The sequence below is a fragment of the Schistocerca cancellata genome, chromosome 8 (genome assembly GCF_023864275.1).
Source record: "Schistocerca cancellata isolate TAMUIC-IGC-003103 chromosome 8, iqSchCanc2.1, whole genome shotgun sequence".
Lineage (NCBI taxonomy): Eukaryota > Metazoa > Arthropoda > Insecta > Orthoptera > Acrididae > Schistocerca > Schistocerca cancellata.
In genome coordinates this window covers 477,089,023-477,114,389 of record NC_064633.1, presented here as the reverse complement: position 1 = coordinate 477,114,389, position 25,367 = coordinate 477,089,023, and the positions used below count along the sequence as shown (strand labels likewise).

At 46.3% G+C, this 25,367-nt stretch overlaps 1 pseudogene; it reads left to right on the top strand.

The window, feature by feature from the left end:
• Positions 1-7,964: 7,964 nt before the first annotated feature.
• LOC126095817 (5S ribosomal RNA) lies at positions 7,965-8,082 on the top strand (annotated as a pseudogene).
• The last annotated feature ends 17,285 nt before the right edge of the window (positions 8,083-25,367 follow it).

Sequence of the window (25,367 nt, the reverse complement as noted above, 5' to 3'; positions counted from 1 at the left end):
CCGCACAGTCCATGACTGTAGCGCCTCAGACCGCTCGGCTAATACCGCACGGCGTTTAACTTGAAACCGATTTCTGAAATAACCGATTTTCGGTTTTTTATTCCTATTGTTTCGTGTAATAAACGTATAAATCGAGCAATGATCGGAAAATTTTGACTGATTCAGTTTCAAGATATGTAGAATAAAAATATTAAATTGAATAGTGGAACAAAAGGAAACTTATTCTGTCCACCGTCCGCTGCCTTTTTCTGATTTTTTGAAACGCTCCTCAAAACTGAAGCTATGATCGGGGATCGTACCACTATTTTCACATTACAAATACTAGGTACTAAACGGTGAAAACTGAGGTTGACGAATCCTATTTTTCGAGTTAATTTGTTTGTTTTCAAGGTTACAAGCAGATAAAAGCATATTACGTAGACACAGGCAGCAGATCCGCTACTTTATATTTTTGCGGTAGACTATGAATGAATTGTTAAGTTTTTAATGTATTACTGTTACCGTAATTTTCTTCCTCTTTTATTATTTCATAGAAATGACAGACCAAAAACCTTAAACTTTTGAGGCGAATGAAGCTCTGTATTTCATTGCTACGTCACTTCGTAGAAATATGCCGTGCCATGTCATTCTTCGATACAACGGATGTCCTGATGCGACAGAGAGAAGTCGGCCGGTGACGCCGAGAGGTTCTAGGCGCTTCAGTCTGGAACCGCGCGATCGCTGCAGTCGCAGGTTCGAATCCTGCCACGGGCATGGATGTGTATGTCCTTAGGTTAGTTGGGTTTAAGTAGTTCCAAGGTCTAGGGGACATGACCTCAGATGTCAAGTCCCACAGTGCTCAGAGCCATTTTGGCAGAAAGAAACTACTGTATAACCAGGTGGGGGCAAGTCTTGCAAACTGCGCGTGCACGCGTACCTTAAGCCAGGACGCTCTGCAACAAGGAGATTATTGTCTCAGCAGTCCTATACCTATTCTTATGCCACGTATTTGACGCTCGTTTCTGTCAGCATTGTCCTTAAAATAGCACTGATCGTTTTCCCCATTTTATATAACAACCGTCAATGCAACAATCAATGGAAATTTTACGAAAAAAATTACTTCTTTTTTAAAAAAGTTCTGTTTGGAAATGAAAAATTTTTGCGCTGCTACAATAGGTAATTGATATTTCATTTTTTTACACAGTTGCTACAACGGAGACCAAACAAATACCGAATGATACCGATTATTCAGAATAGAATTACCGGTATACATTTTAACCGGTCTGTTGTATAATTTTGATACCTGTTTTATGGCCGCGTATTTTGTCATTCTAGAGATCGAAAATCTCCCCTATAGGGATAAACATAGGCCCCGAAAACAATGATCATGAGAAACACAGCTCGCCCTATTTGTCCACGAGATCAAGAAAATGATAGTAGGCGTCCAGGTAGATGCTTTGTCTCTTGCCTTCCGGAAGACGTTCGATACATTTCCGCACAGTCACCTTATGAATAAAATATGTGCGTAGGTACGAAATATCAGACCATCTGTGTGATTCGAATGAAGAAGAATTTCTAGCAAATAGAACGCATCGCGTCATTCTCCCCAGAGAGAAGTCCTCAGACATAAAATAGCTTCAGGTGTGCCCGAAGGGAGGGTTATAGGACCATTATCTTTCACAACACACACACACAGATATATATATGTACTTCTGGAAATTGAAATAAGAACACCGTGAATTCATTGTCCCAGGAAGGGGAAACTTTATTGACACATTACTGGGGTCAGATACATCACATGATCACACTGACAGAACCACAGGCACATAGACACAGGCAACAGAGCATGCACAATGTCGGCACTAGTACAGTGTATATCCACCTTTCGCAGCAATGCAGGCTGCTATTCTCCCATGGAGACGATCGTAGAGATGCTGGATGTAGTCCTGTGGAACGGCTTGCCATGCCATTTCCACCTGGCGCCTCAGTTGGACCAGCGTTCGTGCTGGACGTGCAGACCGCGTGAGACGACGCTTCATCCAGTCCCAAACATGCTCAATGGGGGACAGATCCGGAGATCTTGCTGGCCAGGCTAGTTGACTTACACCTTCTAGAGCACGTTGGGTGGCACGGGATACATGCGGACGTGCATTGTCCTGTTGGAACAGCAAGTTCCCTTGCCGGTCTAGGAATGGTAGAACGATGGGTTCGATGACGGTTTGGATGTACCGTGCACTATTCAGTGTCCCCTCGACGATCACCAGTGGTGTACGGCCAGTGTAGGAGATCGCTCCCCACACCATGATGCCGGGTGTTGGCCCTGTGTGCCTCGGTCGTATGCAGTCCTGATTGTGGCGCTCACCTGCACGGCGCCAAACACGCATACGACCATCATTGGCTCCAAGGCAGAAGCGACTCTCATCGCTGAAGACGACACGTCTCCATTCGTCCCTCCATTCACGCCTGTCGCGACACCACTGAAGGCGGGCTGCACGATGTTGGGGCGTGAGCGGAAGACGGCCTAACGGTGTGCGGGACCGTAGCCCAGCTTCATGGAGACGCTTGCGAATGGTCCTCGCCGATACCCCAGGAGCAACAGTGTCCCTAATTTGCTGGGAAGTGGCGGTGCGGTCCCCTACGGCACTGCGTAGGATCCTACGGTCTTGGCGTGCATCCGTGCGTCGCTGCGGTCCGGTCCCAGGTCGACGGGCACGTGCACCTTCCGCCGACCACTGGCGACAACATCGATGTACTGTGGAGACCTCACGCCCCACGTGTTGAGCAATTCGGCGGTACGTCCATCCGGCCTCCTGCATGCCCACTATACGCCCTCGCTCAAAGTCCGTCAACTGCACATACGGTTCACGTCCACGCTGTCGCGGCATGCTACCAGTGTTAAAGACTGCGATGGAGCTCCGTATGCCACGGCAAACTGGCTGACACTGACGGCGGCGGTGCACAAATGCTGCGCAGCTAGCGCCATTCGACGGCCAACACCGCGGTTCCTGGTGTGTCCGCTGTGCCGTGCGTGTGATCATTGCTTGTACAGCCCTCTCACAGTGTCCGGAGCAAGTATGGTGGGTCTGACACACCGGTGTCAATGTGTTCTTTTTTCCATTTCCAGGAGTGGATACATCGCCGGCCGGGGTGGCAGAGCTGTTCTAGGCGCTACAGTCTGGAACCGCGCGACCGCTACGGTTGCAGGTTCGAATCGTGCCTTGGGCATGGATGTGTGTGATGTCCTTAGGTTAGTTAGGTTTAAGTAGTTCTAAGGGACTGATGACCTCAGAAGTTAAGTCCTATAGTGCTCAGAGCCATTTGAACCATTTAGTAAATAACGTCGGAAGTTCCTTGAGTCTTTTCGCGGATGATGGTGTGCCATACAGAGAAGTTGCAACGATAGAAAATCGTAGTGAAATGTAGTAAGATCTGCAGACCATCGACACTTGATGCACGGGATGGAAATTGATCTTCAACGTAAACCAATGTAGCATATTGGGAATACACAGTCAGAAGCGCCCTTTACCGTATGATTACCCGACTGCAGAACAATCTCTGGTGAGACAATTACCAGACTACGAATCTTTAGAAGAATCCTTAAGAAATGCAGTCCATCAGCGAAGGAAGTAGCTTACAAAGCACTCGTTTGACCAATATGTGAGTATTGCGCGCGAGAATGGAATTCGTATCAGATAGGATTGGTAGAGGAAACAGAGCAGATCCAAAGAAAAGTAACACGTTTGAGTAGAGGTTCACTTAATAGTCGCGAAAGCGTCACTGAAATGCTTAGTCAACTGCAGTGGCAGACGCTGCAAGAGAGTCGTTCTGCTTCACGATGTGGTCTGCTGTTATTGTTCCGAGAGCGTACGTTCCTACAAGAGTCAACCAATATTGTGCTTCCTCTTACGCGTATGTCGCGAAAAGACAATTAAGATAAAATAAGAGAGAGGGCTACCAATAATCGTTTTTCTCGACAACCGTTCCCGACTGGAACAGCAATAAGGGGAAGTGATGCTGGTACACAAGGTACCCCCCGCTGCACACCATGATTTGGCTTCTAGGGTATAGACGTAGATTCAGATTTACACTCCTGGAAATGGAAAAAAGAACACATTGACACCGGTGTGTCAGACCCACCATACTTCCTCCGGACACTGCGAGAGGGCTGTACAAGCAATGATCACACGCACGGCACAGCGGACACACCAGGAATCGCGGTGTTGGCCGTCGAATGGCGCTAGCTGCGCAGCATTTGTGCACCGCCGCCGTCAGTGTCAGCCAGTTTGCCGTGGCATACGGAGCTCCATCGCAGTCTTTAACACTGGTAGCATGCCGCGACAGCGTGGACGTGAACCGTATGTGCAGTTGACGGACTTTGAGCGAGGGCGTATAGTGGGCATGCGGGAGGCCGGGTGGACGTACCGCCGAATTGCTCAACACGTGGGGCGTGAGGTCTCCACAGTACATCGATGTTGTCGCCAGTGGTCGGCGGAAGGTGCACGTGCCCGTCGACCTGGGACCGGACCGCAGCGACGCACGGATGCACGCCAAGACCGTAGGATCCTACGCAGTGCCGTAGGGGACCGCACCGCCACTTCCCAGCAAATTAGGGACACTGTTGCTCCTGGGGTATCGGCGAGGACCATTCGCAAGCGTCTCCATGAAGCTGGGCTACGGTCCCGCACACCGTTAGGCCGTCTTCCGCTCACGCCCCAACATCGTGCAGCCCGCCTCCAGTGGTGTCGCGACAGGCGTGAATGGAAGGACGAATGGAGACGTGTCGTCTTCAGCGATGAGAGTCGCTTCTGCCTCGGTGCCAATGATGGTCGTATGCGTGTTTGGCGCCGTGCAGGTGAGCGCCACAATCAGGACTGCATACGACCGAGGCACACAGGGCCAACACCCGGCATCATGGTGTGGGGAGCGATCTCCTACACTGGCCGTACACCACTGGTGATCGTCGAGGGGACACTGAATAGTGCACGGTACATCCAAACCGTCATCGAACCCATCGTTCTACCATTCCTAGACCGGCAAGGGAACTTGCTGTTCCAACAGGACAATGCACGTCCGCATGTATCCCGTGCCACCCAACGTGCTCTAGAAGGTGTAAGTCAACTACCCTGGCCAGCAAGATCTCCGGATCTGTCCCCCATTGAGCATGTTTGGGACTGGATGAAGCGTCGTCTCACGCGGTCTGCACGTCCAGCACGAACGCTGGTCCAACTGAGGCGCCAGGTGGAAATGGCATGGCAAGCCGTTCCACAGGACTACATCCAGCATCTCTACGATCGTCTCCATGGGAGAATAGCAGCCTGCATTGCTGCGAAAGGTGGATATACACTGTACTAGTGCCGACATTGTGCATGCTCTGTTGCCTGTGTCTATGTGCCTGTGGTTCTGTCAGTGTGATCATGTGATGTATCTGACCCCAGAAATGTGTCAATAAAGTTTCCCCTTCCTGGGACAATGAATTCACGGTGTTCTTATTTCAATTTCCAGGAGTGTATATGGGTACTAGCACATCAGTATAAAAGTGCTAAATGGGGCTGCGATTTTCTCGGACTATTTTGGTTTTCGATATTGCAGTGCCGGTGTTATTCTGATGACGATGCACTGCGGCGACCACAGCCGTTCCTAAACACATCAGATGAACCTGCAACTGCGAATAATGTGTACCATCAGCTGCAGAATGGGATGACGACAATGAAAATTTGTGCCGCACCGGTACTCGAACCCGGATTTCCCGCTTATGTTACACTACACAGTAGTGTGCAGCACTATATTTAACGGGCACAGGCACTTTACTATAAGCGAACGGCGATCGTTAGAAATTAAAATTGTAGAGCAGCTAAAGGCGCAGGTAACTGATTCTTTACTTTTACGTGTTTAATTCGACTAAAGACAGCATCTTCAAATCTGTGTAGATACAATATTGTACAGTACCATACAATAAGATACATTCACAGATTAAACTTACAAAATGATAACTTACATTACGTAGCCGAGTGCCACACGTTACAGACATCGGTCTCTGTTTGGCATCGCCGTCTGATAGTATACAGTTAACGTAGGCTCTATGGTCATGTACATTCTAAGAATAAACAGCGAGGCACACCATGTCTCAATTCTCGCTCAAGTAGAAATGATAGGTCTTGCTGTTTAATCTTAGAATGCACCTGACTAGAGAGTTTACATTAACTCTGCAAAACCAGTTTATTCCATTTTATGTATGACGGTGGCACTACACACAGCCCAATATCTAACGTGTGTCCCTCAGCTATGTAATGTAAGTTATCACGTTGTAAGTTCAATCTGTGACTTTATCTTATTGTGTGGTGGTGTACCATTGTATCTCCGCAGTTCCGATGATGTTCGCGTTGATCGAGTGACACATATAAAAATCAAATGAAACTATATTGTTTCGAAGACTTTTTCAAGTCTCAGACATCCGTGATGTATATATGCAGACTGAAATTTGTACCATGGCAAGGCTTCGAACCCAGGTCTCCTACAAAGTAGGCAGATGCGCTGACTACTACGCCACCCTGGGACAGTGGTTTCCCACAAATACACGGACTACCCCAGCACAGCTCCTTCCTCCATTCGCATTCCCATTCACGTTTCATTTCATCCTCCCCCTCCCCCCTATTTTCCTTGTCATCTTCAATATTAGCCGACACACGTTCACAGATACGAACATTTGGGCAGTTCAGTAAGCAGAAAGCCGCTGTTTCAGTTACTTGATCGTATTTCCTGGCTGTACGTCGCAGTAGGCTGGGTGTCTGAACTCACTGACTTCGGTCGCACGAGCGATGGGCCGTGGCAGAGCCCGTAAATAGCCGCAGCAGGGAGTAAGCGCAAGCCGGCACACACGGCTTTAGGTCTTCACGCTTGTCACAAAACTACTGCAGCTGGCATCAAGGCAGATCAGGTCTCTTATCCACCAACACTGAAGATGTGAATCGCCGTAAGTTAGATAGGCACGTTTCCGCAAGTGCCATACCCATCGCCGTCTAGCGAAGAGCCGAGATAATGTTGACGTTTCGTTATTTGTAGTTTTGAGTGACGATAACACTCTTGCTCTGGATACAGAAGCTGTGGTCTTCTACATCTACATACAGGGGTTGGACAAAAGTACGGAAAAACTATGAGAAATGCATTCTTAAAAATGCAGATGCTAACCAAGTCTGTAGAATGTCCTCAACAAGTTGCAAGTGTCAGCCGTGGTCAGAACAGTGTTCAGTGTACTTGTGACTGCACTGTGTAGGAGATAAGTGAATTCTAAGGTGGGCAAATTGTTGACGTTCGTGTGGTGAGTGCTTCCGTAACCATGGGAGCTGAATTGTTTGGTGTTTTATGAGGTACCGTATCGAAGATTTGTAGAACGTACAGGGAAAGCGGGAAACTGACGTCAGTTAAGTGATTGGTCGTGACGGACGGTCATTCAAGAGAATTGTGAGGAAAAATTAGGGGTTGACAGTTACCAAGGTCACTGCAGAACTAAATGTCACACCGCGGACCATGTCTGCATATAACAACGCCGATTTCCATAAGCAGGGAAGTGCAGTGCGAAAGAATACACATCCCACGAGTGAAACAAGGCGGGGGTTATGTGATGATTTTGGCACACACATCGTGGCATTCCATGGGCCACGTAATTACTCGGCAATGTCGTACTATTGCCAAGGATTATGTCACCATTTTGGCTGACCAGGGCCATCCCATCGTACAACGTTTGCTCCTCAATGATGCCGCTGCCTGCTAAGACGAAAGAGCCCTTGTTCACATAGCTCGCATCGTCCAAGGCGGGTTTTGTGAAGACAAGGATGAATTTTGCATCTCCCCTGACCACTACAGACACCAAATCGCAGTATTATTGACCCTCTGCAGTCTACATCGGAGAAAAGGGTGTGTGATCGCTATCCATCTCCATCATCATTTCCTGATCTTACCACTACTTTTCGGGAAGGATGGTATACGATGCCAACGGCCTTACCTCGGTGGTAACACCGGTTCCCGTCAGATCACCGAAGTTAAGCGCTGACGGGCTGGGCTCGCACTTGTATGGGTGACTATCCGGTATGCCGAGCGCTGTTGGCAAGCGGGGTGCATTCAGCCCTCGTGAGGCAAACTGAGGAGCTACCTGACTGAGAAGTAGCAACTCCAGCCTCATAAACTGACGTATGGTTGGAAGAGCGGTGTGCTGACTACATGCCCCTCTATATCCACATCCAGAGACGCTTGTGGGTTGAGGATGACACGGCGGCCGGTCAGTACCGTTGGGCCTTCCAAGACCTGTTCGGACGGGGTCTTAGTCTCTATGGTATACGATTCTCTTGAAAAGCACACTCGACTAGTATTTACTCATTCGTGACGAGTGGAAGCTGTGTTGATCGCCAACGTTTTTCCTACAATGTGTTAGGCATAGTAATGTGTTTTTAATGGGCCTAAGCTGTTGTCACTGGTACTTGATATCCTCGGTACTGATACTGGCATGGAGGTGACGTCCGAGCTGGTCCCACAAATCTTTTATTGGGGACAGACTTGGAGATCTTGCTGGCCACGGGAGCACCTCAGGATCATGTAGTCGGTTCAGTGAGACATAAACCATGTGTGGAAAGAATATTGTCCTGTTGAAAAATGACAGTATGATACTGTCGAAAGAGGTAAAACATGAGGACAGAGTAAGTTCGTGACGTACCCTACTACTATTATATCACGACCAGTCGTGACCTAAAGTCATATCTGACGGATCCTCACAGCTGTCCCCCTCCAAAACGTTGGAAAAATGGGATCTCTCGCCAAGTCGCCAGCATCCTCGCCAGTGATGTTCATCCAGGGTAGTGCAGAACTGCAGTTCATAGCTGTTCACAGTGCAATGCTATTTATCAGCAGTTCCTGTTCCTGTTTCCCAGTCTCGGCACCACTCCAACATAACCGTTTGCGTTGCACTGTTAACGACAGCCTACGCATGGGATGTTAATTCCGTAGTCTGGCTGCTGTTAGCCACTGACCATTGACATTCGATTGCGTCTTGTGGGTACTTCACTTCTTTGTCAGGCAGTGTGTACTTAGGTCCAGATCCGTAACTGACTGCCGGGTTCGATTCGCGGTGCTGTCAGGGATGTTTCCTTGGTGGAAGGACTGGAACGGGGTATACCCAGCCTCGTGATGCCAATTAAAGCGCTATTTGACCGAGTAGTAGCGGCTATAGCTCATGAAAGACAACGGCCTGGATAGCAGTGTACTGACTCCGCGCCCCTCCATACCGCTTCGAATAATGGACTGGCGGAGAATGACGGAGGTTCAAAAATGGTTCAAATGGCTCTGAGCACTATGGGACTTAACTTCTAAGATCATCAGTCCCCTAGAACTTAGAACTACTTAAACCTAACTAACCTAAGGACATCACACACATCCATGCCCGAGGCAGGATTCGAACCTGCGACCGTAGTGGTCACGCGGTTCCAGACTGTAGCGCCTTTAACCGCTTGGCCACACCGGCCGGCGAATGACGGAGGATTCGCGTGGGTTGATTCTAGTTATACACAGCAAAAACGAAATATCACAGAATATGCGCGTTGATGTCTCTTAGGTGAGAGACCTGGTAGACATACAAGTCTAAGTGATGTGATGTGAACTAGGGAGTAGGAATTTAATTTTATAATGTACAAAAGCATAGTCAACACAAAAATTTTAAATTATCTACTTTCTGTTTTTGTAATTGACTCATCCATATCATTGTGCCAAATTATCAGTGGGTGAATAAATATTATTATTATTGTTATTATTAGTACTAGTATCATTATATTACTTGCAACAATAATAGTAATAATGATGATATTTCGCTACATATAGAGATAAGATAAAATCATTCATAACTATCTCTCCCGAGCGATTCTGTACAAGAAATTTTCAATTTATTACTAATGTGAGATTTAATGAGACTTAACACTTTTTCATTATGTCGATTAAAAATAATATTACCGATTCATTCGAAAATTCTCTACCCTTCGCTACAAAATTTCTGTACATTTACTTATGATAATGACGCTTGTTAATAACTAAATTGAATGACTAAGGAGCTTTGGGTGAAATAGCTTCAAGTCATTCATTTGAATGCCATGTGTATGACATGGTAAGGCATTCTCAAAAGACAGAGCCACCGAGCGAGGTGGCGCAGTGGTTAGCACACTGGTCCCGCATTCGGGAGGACGATGGTTCAATCCCGCGTCCGGCCATCCTGATTTAGGTTTCCCGTGAATTCCCTAAATCGCTTCTGGTAAATGCCGGGATGGTTCCTTAGAAAGGGTGTGGCCGACTTTCTCCCCCATCCTTCCCTAATGTGATGAGATCGATGACCTTGCAGTTTGGTCTCTTCCCTCCAAATCAACCCACCATTGGTATATTTGAAAGGAATGCTGTTTATTGCCATTTACTGCTTTTGCCGACATACACAATGTGCATTTTGTAGAACAGTAGATTCTGCAGTATCCTCGTCGCCACTGTAGACTCTTGTACCGTAAGGAAGCAAGGGAGAGAATGACGTTATGATGGGCCGGTATCTTCTTTCTACAAAACAAATGCCCATATACACTCCTGGAAATTGAAATAAGAACACCGTGAATTCATTGTCCCAGGAAGGGGAAACTTTATTGACACATTCCTGGGGTCAGATACATCACATGATCACACTGACAGAACCACAGGCACATAGACACAGGCAACAGAGCATGCACAATGTCGGCACTAGTACAGTGTATATCCACCTTTCGCAGCAATGCAGGCTGCTATTCTCCCATGGAGACGATCGTAGAGATGCTGGATGTAGTCCTGTGGAACGGCTTGCCATGCCATTTCCACCTGGCGCCTCAGTTGGACCAGCGTTCGTGCTGGACGTGCAGACCGCGTGAGACGACGCTTCATCCAGTCCCAAACATGCTCAATGGGGGACAGATCCGGAGATCTTGCTGGCCAGGGTAGTTGACTTACACCTTCTAGAGCACGTTGGGTGGCACGGGATACATGCGGACGTGCATTGTCCTGTTGGAACAGCAAGTTCCCTTGCCGATCTAGGAATGGTAGAACGATGGGTTCGATGACGGTTTGGATGTACCGTGCACTATTCAGTGTCCCCTCGACGATCACCAGTGGTGTACGGCCAGTGTAGGAGATCGCTCCCCACACCATGATGCCGGGTGTTGGCCCTGTGTGCCTCGGTCGTATGCAGTCCTGATTGTGGCGCTCACCTGCACGGCGCCAAACACGCATACGACCATCATTGGCACCAAGGCAGAAGCGACTCTCATCGCTGAAGACGACACGTCTCCATTCGTCCCTCCATTCACGCCTGTCGCGACACCACTGGAGGCGGGCTGCACGATGTTGGGGCGTGAGCGGAAGACGGCCTAACGGTGTGCGGGACCGTAGCCCAGCTTCATGGAGACGGTTGCGAATGGTCCTCGCCGATACCCCAGGAGCAACAGTGTCCCTAATTTGCTGGGAAGTGGCGGTGCGGTCCCCTACGGCACTGCGTAGGATCCTACGGTCTTGGCGTGCATCCGTGCGTCGCTGCGGTCCGGTCCCAGGTCGACGGGCACGTGCACCTTCCGCCGACCACTGGCGACAACATCGATGTACTGTGGAGACCTCACGCCCACGTGTTGAGCAATTCGGCTGTACGTCCACCTGGCCTCCCGCATGCCCACTATACGCCCTCGCTCAAAGTCCGTCAACTGCACATACGGTTCACGTCCACGCTGTTGCGGCATGCTACCAGTGTTAAAGACTGCGATGGAGTTCCGTATGCCACGGCAAACTGGCTGACACTGACGGCGGCGGTGCACAAATGCTGCGCAGCTAGCGCCATTCGACGGCCAACACCGCGGTTCCTGGTGTGTCCGCTGTGCCGTGCGTGTGATCATTGCTTGTACAGCCCTCTCGCAGTGTCCGGAGCAAGTATGGTGGGTCTGACACACCGGTGTCAATGTGTTCTTTTTTCCATTTCCAGGAGTGTAGATTTATAATGTTTTTTATTTACATGAATATCTACTTAACTGGAAAAGAGTCCATATTCTGTGGTACAAGCTCATCAATAATAGTCCTCTTGCAGACAACAATGGTAATCTTGCTATTACAAACTTCAGTCTCACTGCTAGTCCCGCTATAGGCACTAATCTGGCCACTATGAACTGTCATAACCTGTTATGTGAACCGATCCCTCTCTGCAAATGAGTGATAGGTGCCAAACAGGAAGAGTGAGACTGTGAGGCCCTCCAGTTAGCTGCGGCGGCGGCCTAAATACTCGCTGTAGAGAGAGCGTTGGCGGCTTGTTGTTAGTCGGCGTGTCTCTGGCCTCTCTCATCGCTCTTGATCGAGCGCCTACTATCGATCTTCGCACTACGTCTTTGCCGAACGGTATCCTGACGACAGCTTGTGCCAGCACAGATTCTGTCAGTGCCTATAGCCATAAGGCATGTCATCTTAAACTAACATGCAGAAGTAGTATTTTAACTACTTCAGTGGGTTCTCCCGGTGCTCCTGGAACTATTTAATACAGACTGTTGAAAAACAAATAATTAACAATTGATCCATTATAATTATTTATTCCTAACCGGTTTTCGGCTAATTACTCCGACATTGCCCAATGATAGTCAAGTAATCAAAGAAATTGCGTTTTGTTCCAATAACATTTCTTTAATTTCAATCGACTTTATGCTTATTATGCCGCCGTCAGACAATACATAGGCCCAATAATCCAAAACTTGCTTGGGAATTAACAATTATTAGTGGATCAAAACACAGTTCGGTTTTCACCATTAAAAAGATAATTTTTTGACTGTTTCCATATCATATTCTGTTTCATTTCATTACTTTGATTTTATTTTACCATTATCAAAATGACTGTCATGTTCCCAAAGTAACTTAACACGAATGCAGTAATGGTAACAGTACTCGAGGCCTAGTACCCTAGCAATCTATAAAAAGGGTAGAAAATCGGATGCACATAATTACCGGCCAATTTCACTGACGTCGATTTGTTGTAGAATCATGGAACATATTTTGTGTTCAGACATAATGACCTTTCTAGACTCTGAGAAGCTCATCTGCAGAAACCAGCACGGTTTTAGGAAACAGCGGTCATGCGAGACACGGCTGGCCATCTTTGTGCATGATATACAACAGGCTCTAGATACCGGCTCCCAGGTTGATGCCATATTTCTTCGACTTTCGAAAGCCGCTCGACTCAGTTCCGCACTGTCGTTTGCTCCAAAAAGTGCGCTCATACGGCTTATCCGATGACATATGCGGTTGGATAGAAAGTTTTCTAACAGACAGGGAGCAGTATGTCGTCCTGAACGGGGTAACTTCAACAGAAACAAGCGTAACATCAGGTGTGCCCCAGCGCAGCGTAAAAGGTCCGCTGCTCTTTACGATTTACATAAACGATCTGGTTGATGGTATTGACGGCGGCCTTAAGACTGTTTTCCGATGACGCTGTAGTCTACAGGAAAGTAGTATTACGCGAAAGTTGTGAACAAATCAATGAGGATTTGCAGAAAGTAAATGCGTGGTGTAATGACTGGCAGTTATCTCTCAATATTAGTAAGTGTAACCTACTGCGTATAACAAGGCGAAAATCCCCATTAACGTATGAGTACAAAATAAAACCCAGTCTTTGGAAGCGGTAACATCCGTCAAGTATCTGCGTGTGACTTTTCGAAATGATCTCAAATGGAATGATCAGATTACAGAAGTAACGGGCAAGGCTAACTCTAGATTGCGGTTTATTGGTAGAATCCTGAAGCGATGCAGTCCTTCAACGAAGGAAATAGCTTACAATACGTTAGTTCGTCCAGTCTTAGAGTATTGTTCGTCTGTATGGGACCCTTACCAGTTGGCTCTGATTCAAGAGATTGAGAAGGTCCAAAGAAGAGCGACAAGATTCGTGACTGGTACATTTAGCCATCGCGAGAGCGTTACAAATCTCATAGAAAGTTTGAAGTGGGACACAGTTGGAGATAGAGGACTCGCTAAACAGAAGGGGCTGCTCACTAAATTCCGAAATCCAATCTTCACCGAGGATGCACAGCATATATTATTACCACCAACTTTCAAATCGCGTAATGATCATCATTCAAAGATAAGGGAAATTAGAACTCGTACTGAGGCGTTCAGACAGTCGTTTATCCCTCGTGCGATCCACGAGTGGGACACAGGGGAGAAGGGGAAATATGACTTTGGCGTGAATTGTCCCCTCCGCCACACACCGCTTGGTGGCTAGCGGAGTATATATGTAGATGTAGAAAAATAGTGGGTGTGTACTTAAAATATTTAGGATTTTACCAAATTTTCATATACTAATCCCCATAACCTACGGTTTTGAAATAAAAATTGTAGAAAAATTTCTGTAAGTGGATTTGTCGTTTTGCGGTTTCGTGTCCTGTTCTCGTCATTACAGAACAGGCGATTTCGTCCAGCTGGAGACAATAAGGCAGCTGTGGATGACGAAGAGTGTGACTCGTCACTCGCTCTGAAGGCCGCACTGCTTGCCGAAGATAAGATAGCTCTCTCCAAATAACACTCCAGCAGCACAATAGGAAATTGCCCTCGACGAATCCAATTAAGACGGCACTCGAAGAGGCTCATTGCTACTTCCAAAAGGCGTGGCCGCACCAACGAATGAATCAATTATCTAGCTTCAAAATCTGTGATTGCCTGTTTTGTAAGCAGTTTCCTGCCTTCAGTTTGTTCAGTCGTAGATTACAGAAATGATTCATTTTTCCCTCCTCGATGTTACAGACATAGATCAAATGACCAAGTGTATTAGCATAGTGACAGTGGTGAAAATCGAGTTTTGTGTGATCTCTCAGGTTTTCTAAGCGTGATTGATTAACGGTGAGCTTCCAGATATTCAACCGAGGTGCTGATTTCATTTTCCTGGGCGATATTACAGCTATTATTACACACACACACACACACACACACACACACACACACACACACACACCGTTCTATCAAATAGGCACACTAAATTACACTTTAAAAATGCTTCTGTTCATAAACAAACCAATGCAGGATGTCGCATAAAAAGGTGAAGATCCGTATTTGTTTCAGATATTCAAGTTCATCGGGCACTGTTGGTCCATATTGTCTCACTCGTCAAAGGCGATTCGGCGTAGATCCCTCAGAGTGGTTGGTGGGTCACGTCGTTCATAAACAGCCCTTTTCAATCTATCTCAGGCATGTTCGATAGGGTTCATATCAGGAGAACGTGCTGGCCACTCTAGTCGAGCGGTGTCGTTATCGTGAAGGAAGTCATTCACAAGATGTGCAGCATGGGGGCTCGTATTATCGTCCATGAAGACGTATGCTTCGCCACTATGCTGCCGATATGGTTGCACTATCGTTTGGAGGATGGCATTCTCGTATCGTGCAGTCGGTACAGCTCCTTCCATGACAACCAGCGGCGTACGTTGGCCGCACATAATACCACCCCAAAACAGCAGAGAACCTCCACCTTGCTGCTCTCGCTGGACCATGTGTCATAGGTGTTCAGCCTGACCGGATTGCCTCCAAACACATCTCCAACGATTGTCTGGTTGAAGGCATATGCGACACTCATCGGTGAAGAGAACGTGATGCCAATCCTGAGCAGTCCATTCGACATGTTGTTGGGCCCATCAGTAACGTGCTGCATGGTGTCGTGCTTGCGAAGATGGACTTCGCCATGGACGTCGGCAGTGAAGTTGCGAATCATGCAGCCTACTGTGCACAGTTTGAGTCGTAACACGACGTCGCGTGGCTGCACTAAAAGCATTATTCAACATGGTAGCGTTGCTGTCAGGGTTCCTCCGAGTCATAATCCGCAGATAGCGGTGATCCACTGCAGTAGTAGCCCTTGGGCGGCCTGAGCGAGGCATGTCACCGACAGTTTCTGTCTCTCTGTATCTCCTCCTTGTCCAACAACATCGCTTTGGTTCACTCCGAGACGCCTGGACACTTCCCTTGTTGAGAGCCGCTCCTGGCACAAATTAACAATACGGACGCGCTCGAGCAGCGGTATTGACCGTCTAGGCATGGTTGAACTGCAGGCAACACGAGCCATGTACCTCCTTCCTGGTGGAATGACTGGAACTGATCGGCTGTCGGACCCACTACGTCTGACAGGCTCAGCTCATGCATGGTTGTTTACATCTTTGGGCTGGTTTAGTGACGTCTCTGAACAACCAAAAGTACTGTACCTGTGAAGAGAACGTGATGCCAATCCTGAGCAGTCCATTCGACATGTTGTTGGGCCCATCAGTAACGTGCTGCATGGTGTCGTGGTTGCGAAGATGGACCTCGCCATGGACGTCGGCAGTGAAGTTGCGAATCATGCAGCCTACTGTGCACAGTTTGAGTCGTAACACGACAATGGTCAACGTCTACCTTCAGGAGTTCTTGCAAACGGGCGATGCAAAACTGTTTTTGATGTGTGTGAAAGAACAAGCTCTGAGTACGTTCCATTGCCGACTGGCGATGTTGTCGTGCAACCGAAATCTCTTGCTTGTATCGTAATTCATTCGTTTTCTGAATTTAGTCTACTGACGCGTTTGTTTTATCAATAGGTATTAACAGGGGCAGTGAAACTCGAAGAATAAGCACTGACCTCGCCCGCACTGACTGCTACCGCCAAGCAGCAGCAGCAGTCATGAGTCCCGCTTCACTGTTCCTCTTAAAATATATCGAGATTTTTTTTGTAATAGGAAACAAACAGATACTGGCCGTCGTACGAAAGACATGACGAGCAGTAGTTGTTTGGCCTCACTCCATCTACACAATGCCAAAAAGGCACTGCAAATATCTACCGAAACATAAAAAAAATGTACCTGACGACTCTTAGGAGAGACACCCGCTATACTCGTATACAGGGGTGAGATAAAAAGTAGCGCCTCGCGGGATTAGCCGAGTGGTGTAACGCGCTGCAGTCATGGACTGTGCGACTGGTCCCGGCGGAGGTTCGAGTCCTCCCTCGGGCATGGGTGGGCATGGGTGTGTGTGTTTGTCCTTAGGATAATTTAGGTTAAGCAGTGTGTAAGCTTAGGGACTGATGACCTTAGCAGTTAAGTCCCATAAGATTTCACACACACACACACACACACACACACACACCTAAGTAACGGCAGCATCGCTGTAACATGTAGGATGCGTGTCACATGACATGTCCGCTGTCGGTTTCTGATAGTAGAAGGTCAGTTGAAGTTGTGTATTGAGTGGTGACGGCTTTGTTTGAGTCATTTACGAGGTGTAGTGTCTGAAAGTGCCGAAGGGCAGACCGAGCGCTCCAAAAGTATGTATAGGAAACATGGAAAACGTCCGTGGATCAAGACTGAAGTGGCACATGGTCGCAGCGTACGACAATGTTTCCTTCTGGCACTGCATCCCATCATCCTTCACGACAATGCACGATGCCATCCGGCGAAAGCCGTGAATGAGTTCCTGCATACGTAGGAGCGGGAGAGGCTGGAACATCCACCGTATTCATCCAAGATGAGTCCGTGCGATTCCGACCTGATCGACAAAATTAAGAAACCTCTTCGTTCCATGCGGTACATCACAAGACAAGCCATCATCCGTGTCGTAGGTTCGTCCTTGCAAAACATCGACAGAGATGGATGTGCTGACGGTGTACGACGCCTTCTATCTCTGCAGCGGAAGGTAATCGATTTGCGGGGCGATTTTGCCGAGAGCATGTGATACGCTGAATGTCTGTCCGTAACATGTGGAACGAATTACAACCGTGTTGCTACTATTTTTTATCCAACCCATGTACATATACGGTGATCAAAAGCATCCGAACAACCAGCTGTTTTCCATTGGGTTCAGGTCCGGATTCTAGACAGACCAGTCCATTTCACGAATGTTACTGTCCACAGACCATTGCCTCACAGATGCCTTCTTATGAGAGGGAGTATTGTCATGCTGACAGAAACAGCCATAGTCTGCGAAGTGTTGCTATACTGTACTCAGTACACAATGCTGTAAAATATGTTCATATCCTTCTATATTTAGCTTTTTCTTAAGCGCAATAATGGGACCATATCCTAAACACGAAAAACACCCCCATACCGTACCACAACAACCTTAGTACTTCTCTGTTCACACTACACATGGCGCCAGGTTAGGTCCTGTAGGCATTCGCCAAACACAACCCCTTCCATCGGTATGCCACAGGGTAGAGCGTTATAATCACTCAAAATCATTCAGTTCTAGTCACAACTACCCAATGGCGTCGCTCTCTACGCCACATCAAGAGTTCCTTACCGTTGCTTACACAATTACTGCATCTCTATTGACAACGCCATACTTTCCACCTTCTTTTATACTGCGGGCCAGCCTCGCGTGGCATCTAATAGTCATTTACGCATTACATAGTGGTTGTAACACCGAAAATGCAGGATGCATGGCACCTGCTACCGACATATAATTTTTTTTGCTGAAATGTATGTAAATATTTATAATTTAAATGCTTTATTTTAATAAGTAAGGACATTGCTTCACTGTGTGTGTATGTAAATTTTAGGTAGAAGTCTGCCGACATTTCATTGTATGTATTTATCTGTGTCTTCCTGTGAAACATATAATCTCTGGGGAAAAGCCAAATGAATTGTTATTTGCATCGACTAGCAACGATAATAGCAGTGCTTGTGCGTTGTAAAATCTTTGGGTAGTGGATTGTTGCGCGGAGCGCGCGGGGAGAGAGGGACGGGTAGTGTGCGGAAGTGTGGTGTTGGCGCTCTCGCAGTAGAGAGTACCATTTCCGGCGGCATCATGTACGCGCGCCGGCCAGATGACTAGTAGCAGGAGGAAGGTCAGTGGACGGGCGGAAGAGGCTGTATTAATTACGATTGCCCGTTCCTATAATTAGCCGTGGCTCCACAATATGCTACCGTCTTCAACAGCAGCAGCAGTTCCAGAAACACAGATTCGTCGTCGACTCAGAGTTTTGTCATATGCACAGCGCTGAAGTGAGACTGTTCATTGGTAGAAAGTATTAACGGGTAATCCAGCAACACAATGAATGTGATTTTATTGATAAAATTTATTTAAATAATAATCAGTTAAACTCAGGACGATTGTCTACTCATTGTCCTTAGACATTGTTATCAAGCAGGGTCCTTGTTCCTGTTTTTTCCTTATATGCTAACCGAGTGTCAAAACAAACAAATTGAATAGTCACAGCCCGTTTATTAACGAATAATTTCACTTTTAAGAAATTTTGCCTCAGTCTACTTTCAATTAACTGTTGTACTGTTTCAGTATGTAAGTAAAGTAAAGCAATTTCATTTTTCAAGTTTGAGAATCAATCACTGGAAAAAATCCAAATCTAAAGAAATGCACAAATTAAGAGTGTGGAAGTTTTATTTATTTTACATATGGCTTGGAGCACATGGCTGTTTGGTTTGGTACGTATTCTATTATTTATTTCTGTTCAAGTCAGTAAAAAAAGGCTTAGTTGTTCAGACAATAATTTTGAAATCCAACTTGCAAAATAAGTAATTGCAAAGTAACTTTTTTTTCTAAATTTCTTTGATGTCATTACGGTGACGTTACTGAGAGTCATTGTTCACGTAACGAAGTTCAATGCTAACATACAGTTTAATTGCATATTTTGAATTCATTTCTTGTTTGTTTGTTTTTTTTTTTCAAAATTTAATGACAAGCATAACGTAAGAGTGACTTCTCAGTTTTCTTTATCATTACATACTCACTTAAAATTAGTGTTAAAAAGAAAGAACGTCACAACCTTTAGTTGCCACGTCAGTGTTCAACAATACATGTTTTTATTTCACACATCTCGTACAGGATTTTTGATGTAAATTCCCCTAGTGGGCTGGAGACCGTTAATTATTTCCTTTTCGTTCATTAGTGTAACTTTTGCATTCATGGTCAGTGGTACACGTTTTCTGTCCAGTATTGTTGGTGAGTGAATGCACAAAATAACTTTAATTTTTCCAAATTATAACCCTATTCAGTTTAATTACTTTCAATTTTAGTAGATTTGTCCATCAGAAGGGTCTATTGTCACTTTCCTACTACTTATCGGTATTATTTCTTCGGGAAAGATAGCCTTATCCGATTAGTAAACATCCATTAGGCATACACGCGATCCACGGTCATATTTTATATCGCAAGCAGTATTAACTGTCCCTAAATTGAAACTTCCTCGCAGATTAAAACTGTGTGCCCGACCGAGACTCGAACTCTTACGTTATGCTTGTGCCTTTCGCGGGCAAGTGCTCTACCATCGGAGCTACCGAAGCACGACTCACGCCCGGTCCTCACAGCTTTACTTCTGCCAGTATCTCGTCTCCTACCTTCCAAACTTTACAGAAGCTATCCTGCGAACCTGTATTGACCGGCCAGGCACAGGAGGTATGGAACTCCAACCCACAAACTGGCATCCGGCACCTGTACAACACACATTTGCATGAATTCACTCAACATTCTGGCGGTTACACCGGTTATTTACTTGCCAGCATTGCACATTTGCAATGACTTATCTCACGCTTTCGTTAACCTGTGATCTTGCAGTGTTAATCACTTAAGTCTATTACCTAGACAAATGAATTCCGGACATTTCATTACTCTGCATTAATTATCTTTGGTGCTGCGATATTTTTTTCCGGCTGAAATATATATACACGGGGTATCTGAAATGAATGTAGAAAATGAGAGGGGTGGTATAGTGGATCATACCAAGCATATTTCACATAGCAACCCATGTCCGCATCCCTTAGCATTCAGCGCTAGGCGTCGTTGAACAGTGTCGTGCGCTGCCAAAAGGGTAGGTATACAACAAATGGTTCAAATGGCTCTGAGCACTATGGGACTCAACTGCTGTGGTCATAAGTCCCCTAGAACTTAGAACTACTTAAACCCAACTAACCTAAGGACAGCACACAACACCCAGCCATCACGAGGCAGAGAAAATCCCTGACCCCGCCGGGAATCGAACCCGGGAACCCGGGCGAGGTCTACAACACATCAATTCATCGTGGTAGCAGGTCTGCAGGGCAACGTTTTAAATGTGTTCGTGGCATCAGGGTAAATGAGAAGTCGGAGTGAAGTTTTATAACCTTTATTTGAATACTGTTAAAAAAAAGTGCTCGGAATTACCCCTCCTGCTTGAATTCACGTCATACAGCGACGCCGCTGGAGTGACTGTTACACGCTTTCAAACACTCCTGCCAAAATGGAAATTTCATCGGAGGCTGCCATAATGAGCACTATCAGCTCATCATCAGTCTCAGTGTGTCCTTCACAGACTACAGATTTCAGTTGGCCAAAGAAAAAATCAGTGGTTGAAAGGTGGCTACTCTGAGCCACAGCCCCAGAGATCGCGCCAGAGAGTATTGTTCCGCCGCCTCCACTGGCAGTGATTATTGAGATGTAGTGGAGAGTTCTTGCCGAGAAGTTGTGGTGGACACTGCTTCTCGTGAAGTCGGAGTGAGATGTGGTAGTGGAGAGTGTTGTTCCATGTTTTATGCAGTGGTTTGATGGGAGAGATAGCAGATGTTCTTCCAATGGAGATATTGTAATGATCTGAGTGCTTTTCGTCAATACATATGAAGGTAACAAATTCCCTGTTTTTTCTTTTTAATATTTCTGTATCTCAAATAATGCATCATTACAGGTTCAGTCAACAAAGCATCTGGCTTGTGTTCTTGTATTAGAGTGTAATTCTGCTTTCCTTACGCAATTATAGTATTTCTAATTTTCTTTTATCACGTCAGTATAATTGGTATTTAAAAATTCTTGTCTTGTTGAAGAAGAACCGTGCCAGATGTTCGTTGAGTCATACTACCACACACAGAACAGCTACACTTGTGCTTTGTTGGGTTGGTAGATTTTATAGTTGCTAGGGACTAATTAACTGTGTTAACTGTGTTAACGAAAATTTTCTTTCATTGTTTGTGGTTATTCTATGCAGTCAGATTGCGTACTAAAACTAGTCAGGGCCAGCCGTTTACGAGACTGCGTAATCGGACTTACCGCTACAGTAAAAATATTTTCATAAATATTTAATTAAGCCCACATGCACGTGGCGACCCTGCCAGGTAGCGATGCATAATATACACAAGTTACAACCTAGTTCATTAATAATCATTGTCAAAATCAGTTAACGTACGCAAGCACGTCGCTTCACAAGTAAATTCATAGAACATGAAATTAGCACAAAGTATGAATCACGTAATCGCGAGCAGCAAATTACGTCTAAAGTACGTACCTCAGTGGAAATACACTCCTGGAAATGGAAAAAAGAACACATTGACACCGGTGTGTCAGACCCACCATACTTGCTCCGGACACTGCGAGAGGGCTGTACAAGCAATGATCACACGCACGGCACAGCGGACACACCAGGAACCGCGGTGTTGGCCGTCGAATGGCGCTAGCTGCGCAGCATTTGTGCACCGCCGCCGTCAGTGTCAGCCAGTTTGCCGTGGCATACGGAGCTCCATCGCAGTCTTTAACACTGGTAGCATGCCGGGACAGCGTGGACGTGAACCGTATGTGCAGTTGACAGACTTTGAGCGAGGGCGTATAGTGGGCATGCGGGAGGCCGGGTGGACGTACCGCCGAATTGCTCAACACGTGGGGCGTGAGGTCTCCACAATACATCGATGTTGTCGCCAGTGGTCGGCGGAAGGTGCACGTGCCCGTCGACCTGGGACCGGACCGCAGCGACGCACGGATGCACGCCAAGACCGTAGGATCCTACGCAGTGCCGTAGGGGACCGCACCGCCACTTCCCAGCAAATTAGGGACACTGTTGCTCCTGGGGCATCGGCGAGGACCATTCGCAACCGTCTCCATGAAGCTGGGCTACGGTCCCGCACACCGTTAGGCCGTCTTCCGCTCAGGCCCCAACATCGTGCAGCCCGCCTCCAGTGGTGTCGCGACAGGCGTGAATGGAGGGACGAATGCAGACGTGTCGTCTTCAGCGATGAGAGTCGCTTCTGCCTTGGTGCCAATGATGGTCGTATGCGTGTTTGGCGCCGTGCAGGTGAGCGCCACAATCAGGACTGCATACGACCGAGGCACACAGGGCCAACACCCGGCATCATGGTGTGGGGAGCGATCTCCTACACTGGCCGTACACCACTGGTGATCGTCGAGGGGACACTGAATAGTGCACGGTACATCCAAACCGTCATCGAACCCATCGTTCTACCATTCCTAGACCGGCAAGGGAACTTGCTGTTCCAACAGGACAATGCACGTCCGCATGTATCCCGTGCCACCCAACGTGCTCTAGAAGGTGTAAGTCAACTACCCTGGCCAGCAAGATCTCCGGATCTGTCCCCCATTGAGCATGTTTGGGACTGGATGAAGCGTCGTCTCACGCGGTCTGCACGTCCAGCACGAACGCTGGTCCAACTGAGGCGCCAGGTGGAAATGGCATGGCAAGCCGTTCCACAGGACTACATCCAGCATCTCTACGATCGTCTCCATGGGAGAATAGCAGCCTGCATTGCTGCGAAAGGTGGATATACACTGTACTAGTGCCGACATTGTGCATGCTCTGTTGCCTGTGTCTATGTGCCTGTGGTTCTGTCAGTGTGATCATGTGATGTATCTGACCCCAGGAATGTGGCAATAAAGTTTCCCCTTCCTGGGACAATGAATTCACAGTGTTCTTATTTCAATTTCCAGGAGTGTATGTTACCTGAAAAATAAACTCAATTAATAGTTACCTTTTTTTTATTAGTTTCTTCTTGGAAATTACATTCTTTCTGAAATTTTCTCGATATTAAGTCCTCTTAACGTCGGACACGCACAGAATTTACCTGAAGTTCTTAAATACACTCCTGGAAATTGAAATAAGAATTTTTTAATATCAGTATAGGTGGTAAAGAAGTTGAGTCATTAGGAAGTTCATTCAGAATGTTTTGAAAAATATGAAGATACTGATCCCACGTTCTGTGATTCTGATGACAATAAAGACAACACAATTTATTGATTTCCTTCATCCATCTCTCTGAAGCGTTAGATTGAGGGTGAAAAAGTGAAATAAAAATTGGTTTAATCTTACGACGCCGTAGAGTACGAAGCCAAATTTTAGAGCGAAACTGTGATCCATTATCTGATATAACCTTATCAACATGACCAACTTCTTTAAGAAAATGTTTAATGAAAGCATTAGATACTGAACGAGCTGTGCTTTGCGTAACGGTGTAAAACACACATATTTTGATGTCAACTCTACTGCTACGAAAATGTACGCAAAACCATTAGTAGATCGAACCACTGGACCGAACAATTCGACTGCAGCCATGTCCTTTAATTTCGCTGGAATGATAGGAAACAACGGTGCTCTGTGAGAAATTGTTGGCGGCTTAGCCTTTTGACATAATTTGCATTTGGCCGGAACAGATCGAATACGTTTTTCCATATTACTGAAGTAGCAATTTTCCCGTAATTTATGAAAGCATTTTCTGGGACCAAAGTGTGCATAACTGAAATGCGTATACCAAATCAGCTTATTAACCCACTCATCAGGAATACAAACTAACCAAACAGAGTTGTCGACCGATTTTCGTGTAAAAAGAATTTTCCAGATAGTTCGCAAAAACGAGGTGTTGCCAAATCGTCCAATCTAACAAAGCGTCTAAGAAAATTACAGACACCAAGGAAACTACGAACCTCACGTTTTATGGTAGGAACATCATAATTACGAATAGCGTCTAATTTCTCTGGATCAGGAAGAATACCTTCTGTAGAAATAATGTGACCGAGAAATTTCACCTGAGAACGACCAAATTCAGATTTTTCCAAGTTCACTGTAATGCCAACTCTTGCAAAAATACGTAATAATGAATCCAAAATTTTGTTGTGCTCACTCCTAGAACGTTTAGCAATAAGAATATCGTCAACATATGAAGTAATATTGTCACGAAGATAAACAGGTAAAATTTCATTTAAGCTACGAATGAATGCTGCAGAAGATACAGTAAGTCCAAACGGTAATTTCCGAAATCACTTTTGGGTAAAATAGTCATATCCGGTTAGTTTTTACACGCTCTCTAGATAGATGGATAGTTGAAGAGTTATTTTGACAGATGCAAAGAATAGTGAAAGAGTAGGCATCGGTACAAAAAACTAAAAGGGAAATAGCACCACTACAGCTCGGGGCCCTATGCTCGCTACGGCACATATTCACTTAGAGTAGTGAATCCCCTGAGGACTTTAATAGCTGCACATAAATTTCAGTTTGTGACTTTGTGGCAAATCTGGCGGAAGTGCATACGTAAATTGATCTAACCATGCACATGGATGTATGTCATTCTTAGAATTGCGGAAGATCTTAAATTTCCGTACAGTCAAAAAGTGTTTAT